The following is a 9,287-nucleotide window of genomic DNA, read 5'->3' as shown; positions in this document are numbered from 1 at the left end:
GGAGGGGAAGGGCGGGAACCCGGGAGGCGGGGCTGGCAGTGAGCTGAGACCCGGCCACTGCCCTCCAGTGGGGGTGAAAGAGGGAGGCTCCGTCAAAAAAAAAAAAAAAAAAAGAAAGAAAGAAAGAAAGAAAGGGTTTATATTTCTGTTTAGGGAGGAGATTTTTTTTCTCTGTTATGATGAATGTGAACAAGGAAGCATGTTGTCACAGTTGCTCAAGACACAGTGACACAGCCATCTCTGGACAATGAGGGAAGCTAGCCTGTAGACAGAGCCAATACAAAGAAGAGGGCAGAGCTGGGAGCACTACAGAGAAATGGAGTCAGAGCCCTGATTATTCCATGCATGGGGCCTGCTCTACTTCAACACTCCCTGTTGTGTGCTGTGAAGAATCGCCTTACTGTTTATGCCAGTTCGAGTTAGGTTTTCTGTTCCCTGGTCCTTAAAGGTTCTTAACTGACAATAAAAATAATAGCAGCTAACATTTCTTGAGAATTGGCTTGTGCCAGGCTCACACTTTATATTGGTAATTTTTTAAAATGTTCTAAACAATCTTACAAGGCAAATGCAACTACTGTGCTTCTTTGCAAGACACAAGTGATTCTGCTCAAGGTTAAGTTGCAGAACGAAAATCTTTCAGAGCCCAGAGCCTGTGCTCTTATAATCACTGTGGTGATTCCATCCATATGTGAGGCACGGGAAAAGTGGAAGGAGATTGTGAAGAAGCCCCAGGAAGAAGAGGAGCTAGAGATATTATTAACTATATAATATAATTATATAATATTGCTCTCTCAGCCTGGAATACCTCATCCCTGGGACAGCTTTTCTCTGCCTAGGAACTTCTTTATGTTCTTTAAGAACTCGACTCAGATCTATCTTCTCCGCTAAGAAGCTTCCCCACATTCCCAACTCCCCAAATCTCCAACCTTCTGGGATCCCACAGAAATGTGTTCGGATTTCTATTATAGCCCAGGTTATTTTATAATATGTTTGTTTTCATACCTTCTCCTTTTACTAAACTCAGAACTCCTTGAGGGCAAGCACTTTGACTGGTTATTCCTTGTGGTTCCTGTGCTCACCTTAGCTCATCGTAGGTGCTCAGGAAAAGTGGGATTGAATGAAGTGAGCATCCATCCATCAAACGTCACACCTTGAGCACCCTCTGTCTTATCAGGTACTGTGCTAAGCTCTGAGGAGTTATATGGTTAAAAATATCAGGCTTTTGTCCTCTTTAAGTTTATAAACAAATTGAGGATGGGTTCGTATCTTTCAATTATACATTACAGAAACCCAACTCCAAACTAGCTTAAGAAGTAAAAAAAAGAATGTGGGTAGGGGGCAGAATTAATTTGCCCCAGGCATGTGATCAGGAGAAAGCTGGGCTCAATTTCTAATCCCAGAGGTGGATCCTGTTAGATCTCAATTAGTCTAAGTCAATTATGGCTATCCAACTCCACTTACCAGTGAGTGCGTCAGGAAACCAGGCTTAAGATTACCTCCAGCTTCAGGAATCACTGAATCTAAGATCCAAGGATGTCCAACAATATTATTCTCAAAATTACATCTCTTTCTATAACTTGCTTTTGTGTAGCTGCATTCTCAGGATTTTTTTTTCCATGTGAAAGTACTTACAGCTCCATGTTTGCATGCAATCACAGCAATTAGAGCTGCTTGTTCCAATCTTTCCAGCAAAAGTAATTCCCAGTGGTTCATCTGCCCTTCACAGAACCGTTCACAGTGACTGATTGAAAAGGCCTAAGTCACATGCCTGCCTCTGGATTTTTGAGGTGGGGTTAACCCCTCCAAATCACATGGACTAAAAGAGGGAAGGTGGTCCACCAGAGGAAAATCAAGTTGCTGTTACCAAAAGTGGGAGATGATGCTGGGCAGGCAAAAACCAACATGTCCTCCACAGAGGAGATGCCCTATACACTAATAATAATGGCAAGGCTAGTAGTGATGCCTTTCTTGAGAGCTTACAGTCAAAGATTAGATAGAAGAAATGGATCACTTCAAGGACAGCTGTCCATGAATGCCTCTTAGGAGAAAGCCTATGTACTAGGTCTTCTGGATAGGTAGAATTATGGTAGGTGAAGATGAAAAAGCCTTTCAGATAATGTGAAAAGGCATGAACAGAGGCAGAGAGGCAGGGATACTTTGGAGGTTTTCCAAGTTTGGTAGGAAATTTTGGGAATTAAGTCTGGAACATTGGTCAGGGGCTAGACCCATAATCTAGTAATGTACTGGCTGGGCGCGGGGGCTCATGCCTGTCATCCCAGCACTTTGGGAGGCTGAGGTGGGCGGATCACAAGGTCAGGAGATCGAGACCATCCTGGCTAACACAGTGAAACCCCATCTCTACTAAAAATACAAAAAAATTAGCTGGGTGTGGTGGCAGGCACCTGTAGTCCCAGCTACTTGGGAGGCTGAGGCAGGAGAATGGTGTGAATCCGGGAGGCAGAGCTTGCAGTGAGCTGAGATCGCGCCATTGCACTCCAGCCTGGGTGACAGAGTGAGACTCCGTCTCAAAAAAAAAAAAAAAAAAAAAATTCTAGTAATGTACTAACCCTTTATTCAGATGTCTTTCATATATAATTTCAAAAAGAGTATATTAATTTTGGTGGACACTAGGAATAGGACAATTATTCCCATGTTACCGATTGAGTGTTACCCAGTACAAGAGACACCTGCTGAGAGAGAGATCATGGTGCCCAGACAGAGCAGCACGAGTACCCCAGTGTTCTGCCTTTCAGTCCAGGACTGTGCCCCTCCTCCCAACAAACTCCCTCTCCTCCACAAAGAGTGAAAATGAAGTCTGGGGTTGGAAGGCACCAGGACAGCAGCTGTGGCTCAGCCCCATGGCCAGCCCGAAGGGGCCTCTGGAGGAAGCTGTGGGAACTACCAGCTAGGCAGAGAACAGGTATCTGACTTGCATAATGGCTAAGAGCCGGCTCCAGAGTCAGACAGGTCTGGCATTTATGACCAGTTTCATGACACCATGTTACCTTGGACAAATCATGACTTTTCTGAGCCTTAGTTTCCCCATCTCTAGAACAAGGATGGTTAATAAGATCTGAATGAGGTAATGCATATTAAGAAGTTAGCACAATGTGGCAGGGCCTGGTGGCTCACACCTGTAATCCCACCACTTTGGGAGGCTGAGGCAGGAAGATCACTTGAGGTTAGGAGGATCACTTAAGGTTAGGAGCCTAGGCAACATGGTGAAACCCCATCTCTACTGAAATACAAAAATTAGCTGGACATGGTGGTGCATGCCTGTAATCCCAGCTACTCGGGAGGCTGAAGCGGGAGAATTTCTCGAACCCAGGAGGCAGAGGTTGCAGTGAGCCAAGATCATGCCACTCCACTCCAGCCTGGGCAACAGAGTAAGACTTTGTCTCAAAAAAAAAGGAAGTTAGCACAATGTCTGTTCCATAGGGTGTGCAATAAGTGGGATATTGAGGGCATTACAGTGTGGTACAGAACCTTGAGTCAGATTGACTTCCCAAGGTCAAATCCTGGTCCCATTTTAATTGTTTCTATAATGTACTTTCCACACCACCCACCTCCACATTTTAAACATGTCTGAAATCAGAATGCACCTCAGCATTGTAACATGCTTTAACTGTCAGTTATTATCTCTTAGAGTATATGAGATAATAGCCTGTCTTTACACTTGATCTCACTTTGGGCAAATTACTTAATCTCTTGGCACCTCAGTTTCTTCAGTTGTAAAATAGGGATAATAATAGTGTCTACTTTATAAAGTTGTGAAGACTAAATTCGACTTGCTTTGCAAGTTTCTGGCACACAATAAAGGCTTAATAAATTCCATGTATTGGTACTGTTTTTATTATTATCATTTCAAACCAGGTAATTGTTGTGGTGGGAACTGCAGGAGCTGAGCAGCTAGAGGCAGAAGAGGTGAAGGCTGGTATGGGAGGGGCAATGCTGGTTCTCAGATCAAAAGGGGAGTGTGATGAACAGTAGCCAGGAAGCCAGACAAGTGTCCACTGCAGCACAGGGTTGATCAGGGCATATGGTTTTCAGGTGAAGACTGGGAACCATGTTAGGGTACCAAGTCTGGTTGCCCAGTGGGGATGGGTTGGTGGATTAAAAAGGATGGCCAGGTTGGGCTAGCTGGTCTATATGTTCTCTTTGAACTTGCATGTTCTCTGACTATAATAACTACTGTCTATTAAGTCTTTACTATGTGCTAGGGCACTGAACTAATTGATAAGTACTGTCTCACAGAAATCTGTTATCAACCATATGAGTTAGGTGATTTTATTAGATCAATTTTATAAAAGTAACCGAGGTTCAGGCCGGGCGTGGTGGCTCACATCTGTAATCCCAGCACCTTGGGAGGCCGAGGCAGGCAGATCACCTGAGGTCAGGAGTTTGAGACCAGCCTGACCAACACGGCAAAAGCCCGTCTCTACTAAAATACAAAAATTAGCTAGGCGTGGTGGTGCATGCCTGTAATCCCAGCTACTCGGGAGGCTGAGGCAGGGAGAATTGCTTGAACTCAGGAGGTAGAGGTTGCAGTGAGCCAAGACCGTGCCATTGTACTTCAGCCTGGGCGACAGAGCAAGACTCCGTCTTAAAATACAAAACCAAACAAACAAAAGAAACTGAGGCTCAAAGAGGTAAATTAGCATGTTCAAAGTCACATGGCTATTTAGTGGTAGAGCTGGAACTTGAATCAGGTTTTTTTGACTTTACTTCTGGCACCTAAGCTCCTCTGCCACCTTCTTGAACTCAGTTCTCCAGCACATCTCAGTGTATCCAGAAGCAATTTTTCTCCCTTTTTCCCTTCCCCCTTTCTCCCCCACCCCACAGGTCTCCACCTCCCAAGTCCACAAATGCCAAGCTCACAAGTCATCTGTTTTGCCAAAATTCTGTTCCGATTTGATAAACCGTAGCTGGGCCAGCTCACTCAGCATGATTCAGCCGGAGAGAATAGCAAGGCTGCATGCCCGGCATGCCGACCGGCTGAGCTCAGGCAGGATGGGCGGCGCTCAGGAACCTCAGCCTGACAGATGGCTCCACTCGGCTGTCTCCGCGGGCCTGATGCCAGGGGCAGCACTCGCTCTCAGCAGGAGGGAGGTCGTGTGAGTTCCACATGCATGGATGTGTGTGTGTGTGTGTGTGTGTGTGTGTGTGTGTGTGTTTGGATGGACCATGCAGGAGTGAAGCTGTGTATTATCCAGAGTGCCCATGTGTATGTGGCCGGTTTGCATGTTTGTCTGTATGCGTGTGGATGAATGCATGTGTGCATGCCTGGCTGTGTGTTTGTGTGTGTATTTGGGTGCCTGCAGAAGTGTATGTGTGTGTGTTTGAGTTTCAAATTTGCATTCATGTAGGATATGTTCTCATTAGCATGAAAGAGAAAGCTGGGGGTGGGAGGTGGGTGGAGAAGGGTCATGGGCGTTGAGAGTTGAGAATGTTGAATGTTCCCACCTGCAGTGGAGAGTTGCTGTACGCCCCCCGCTCTAGCTCTCTCTCCTCATCACAGGCCTGACTGACATCAGCAGCGACAAAAGGTCATATCAAGCCCAATGTGAAGTTTAGGCTCCGGCTACAATTTAAGTTTCCCAAACCAACTCCTTGGCTACAGTTCTCCCCTAAGGTAGAGGTATTTAACTGTTTGTTAATCTAGGGTCCCCCTGAAAATCTGGTGACCGGAATGAATCTTCCAGGGAAATGTCCTCAAAACACATACATTCACATGCAATATTATGGAGTTTAAGGGGCCTTCCAAAGCCTATCCATGGACCTCAGGTTAGGAAACCAAGTATTATATAAATACTTATTGAATGGCTATGATACTGAGCCCTTGTTAGAGAGATAAGTACATAGAGGAAGAAGATGGCCACTGTTTAAAGAGTACGACGCTAGCAGGAGGAATAGATGTAAATGCATAACTACAGTTAGTTATATATTGCACTGTATAACTAACTACAGTTATCTATATACTACACTGTAACAAGTGCGGTAGTGGCTGGATGAAAGAACTGCCAGAGCATGAGAGGAATGAAGGCAAGCACTTCTGGAGGGGTTCAAGGAGGAACTCACTGAAGAAGGGGACACATAAGATACATATTGAAATACGAGAAGGCATTTATCAAACAGAGAAGATGCAGAAAGACTTCCCAGGCATAAAGAACAACACGGACAAAGGCAGAGGAGATGCTGTATTTGGGGAACGATGCACATGAGATGAGCTGGGAGCAAGGTGAAAGAGAGTTTAGAGGTGGACTGGGAAGGACCTTGTTTACACTAAGCTAAAAGCTTTGACTTTTATTCTATAAGTAAAGGGGAACTATTGGAGCTCTTTAAATAAGAGAGTGACATGATTTAATTGATGTTTTACAAAGACCACAATGCATCCGGCACTTATCCAGAGGTAAAATAAGCGGCTGTTGTGACAGTTCGGGTGAGAGAAAATACAGGTGCGAATACCAGGAATGTATGGGAAACTAGGACATAGGCTTAAAGAAAAGAGGTATTTAGGAGATAAACTAGTAAAAAATTAGATGACCTCATTAAATGTGTGGGGGTTAGGAAGAAGAAAGAAGAGTTCAGCATAGTTTCTGTGTTTCTAGCTTGAGAAGAAAGGTAGATGATAGTGCCATGCACTGAGATGGAACCACGATGCAGTTTAGGTTCTTGGAGGAAGATGAGTTGTGTTTGAAACAAAGTGTGAGATGTCCAACTAGAAATATGCATCGAGCAATTGACTATATAGGTCTGGAGCATTGGGGAGAGAGATTTAGAAATGTCAATTTATGAGTCACAAGCAGACAACTGAAGTCACAGGTAATAGATGAGATCACTGAGGGAGAATTTAGATAACCAGTGAGAAGAGAAGCAAGAAATAAGTCAATATTTAAGGGGACATGGAGGAAGAGGAATTTGTAAAGAAGACTGTGAGAGGGGATTCTTAGGGTTTGAAGTGATTGAAATAAAATCAGGAGAGGTATCTCCTAGAAGCTAATAGTATACAATTTTTTTTAAATGGAGTTTTGCTCTTGTTGCCCAGGCTGGAGTGCAATGGCATGATCTCAGCTCACTGCAACCTCCGCCTCCCGGGTTCAAGCGATTCTCCTGTCTCAGCCTCCCAAGTAGCTGGGATTACAGGCATTCACCACCAGGCCGGGCTAATTTTGTATTTTTAGTAGAGATGGGGTTTCTCCATGTTGGTCAGGCTCCTCTCAAACTCCCAACCACAGGTGATCCGCCCAGCTCGCCCTCCTGAAGTGCTGGGATTAGAGGCATGAGTCACTGTGCCCGGCCTAGTGTACAAAATCTTAAGAATGAGGGAGTAATCATTAGTGTCAAAGGCTACAAAGAGGCCAAGTAGGCAGAGGACTGATATAAAAACCATACATAATCAAAAGACAGAAAGAAGACTGGAAGGAAATATGAAATACACAAAACATTAATCAGAGTTATCAGCATGGGGAATTATGGGAGTTTTTACATTTATCAGAGTTATTACTATTGGAGATTATAGGTGCTTTTATATTCTATTTTATAGTTGTTTATCTCAATGGTCCCAGTCCACTCCAGTGCATGTGGACCAAATTTGAACAATGAGAAAGAATACCTGGGGAAATTTTAGAAGGCTATTAGAAGACTTTCTTCTAGCCAAGAGAGAATAACAGGCACTGGATTTAACCTCCTGCCTAAAACAATTATAAAGCAATAGGCCGGGCATGGTGGCTCACACCAGTAATCCAACACTTGGGAGGCCAAGGCAGGCAGATCACCTGAGGTCAGGAGTTTGAGACCAGCCTGGCCAACACAGAGAAACCCCCTCTCTACTAAAAATACAAAATTAGCCGGGCGTGTTGGCACATGCCTGTAATCCCAGCTACGGGGGAGGCTGAGGCAGGGAAATCACTTGAACCCCGGAGGCAGAGGTTGCAGTGAGCGAGATAGCGCCACTGCACTCCAGCCTGGGTGACAGAGTGAGTCTCTGTCTCAAAAAAAGAAAAAAGAAAAATAAAAAAAATTATAAAGCAGACAAAATTATAACATAACTGTTTCTGGTAGTGCAGGACACTGATCCTTGAAAGAGAGAGAGAAAAAAATGAGTCCTAATACTGCACAAGCTTACTATCTGGAAAGTTTCCAGGCTGTAGTGCATAAAAGAGTAATCTAGGCAGAGCTGGAAGATTCTCTGAGTTGAGGAGACAGCTGATTATTCAGGGAGGCCAAGATGGCTAGAATTCACAGGGCAGAGTATCAGGGGGAGAAAGTTGTATAGAGAGAACTCTAGAGATCTGCAAAGGGTTCCCATTAAGTCTTCATCTGAGTACTAAAGACTATATGCATATGAGGAAGCTACTAGAGGCTGGAGAAAACACACTTCACAGAAACAGGTGGAGTAATTCTTGGAGTTCACACAGGTTGGAAATAGTTCATATTCCTAACAACCAGGGTGAATAAATCTCATAATATATTGAGCATGGGAAAAATACCCAGAAGGATATTGCCTCATAATAGAGCCAAATTAGTCCTAGAATAGACAGTGCTCTCAAAGCTTCAAAGCAACCTCAGAGGCATCAAACTGTTTCCAAGCAAGTTAACTGCATCCTGAAACAAGCTCAAAACAATTAAGGAATAAAAAAGCCTAGCACCCAACAATGTAAAGCTTACAATATTGGCTTTGACTCAAACTTACCAGACATGCAAAGAAGCAGGAAATTATGGTCCATAATGAGGAGAAAATCAATCAATAGAAACAGGCCCATAATGACACAGATGATAGAACTAAAAAATAAGAACAATAAAACAGAAATAAACATGTAAATACATTTCACATGTTTAAAAAGACAGAGGAAAGCATGAGCATGTCGAGGAGAGGGAAGGAAGATGCAAAAAAGGCCTAAATCAAACTTAAAGAGATGAAAATTGCAATATTAAGATAAAAATATACTAGATGGAACTGACAGATTAGATACTGCAGAAGAAATATTAGTAATTCGAAGACATAGCAATAGAAACTATCCAAAATAAAACATAGGAAAAAAGATGTAAAACAAGGAATGAGCATCAGTGAACTATTAGTCCTTAATATATGTATAATTGGAAATCCTAAAGGAAAGGACAGGGAGAAGACAGAAGAAATACATGAAGAAACAATAGCCCCCAAATTTCCAAACTTAATAAAAATTGGAAACCCACAGATCCAAAAAGCTCCATGAATCCCAACCAGAAGAAACATGTAGACAACACACTAAGGCACACCATAATCAATTTACTTAAAACCAGTGATA

The sequence above is a fragment of the Piliocolobus tephrosceles genome, chromosome 13 (assembly GCF_002776525.5).
Source record: "Piliocolobus tephrosceles isolate RC106 chromosome 13, ASM277652v3, whole genome shotgun sequence".
Classification (NCBI taxonomy): Eukaryota; Metazoa; Chordata; class Mammalia; order Primates; family Cercopithecidae; genus Piliocolobus; species Piliocolobus tephrosceles.
This window is presented reverse-complemented; position numbering follows the sequence as displayed.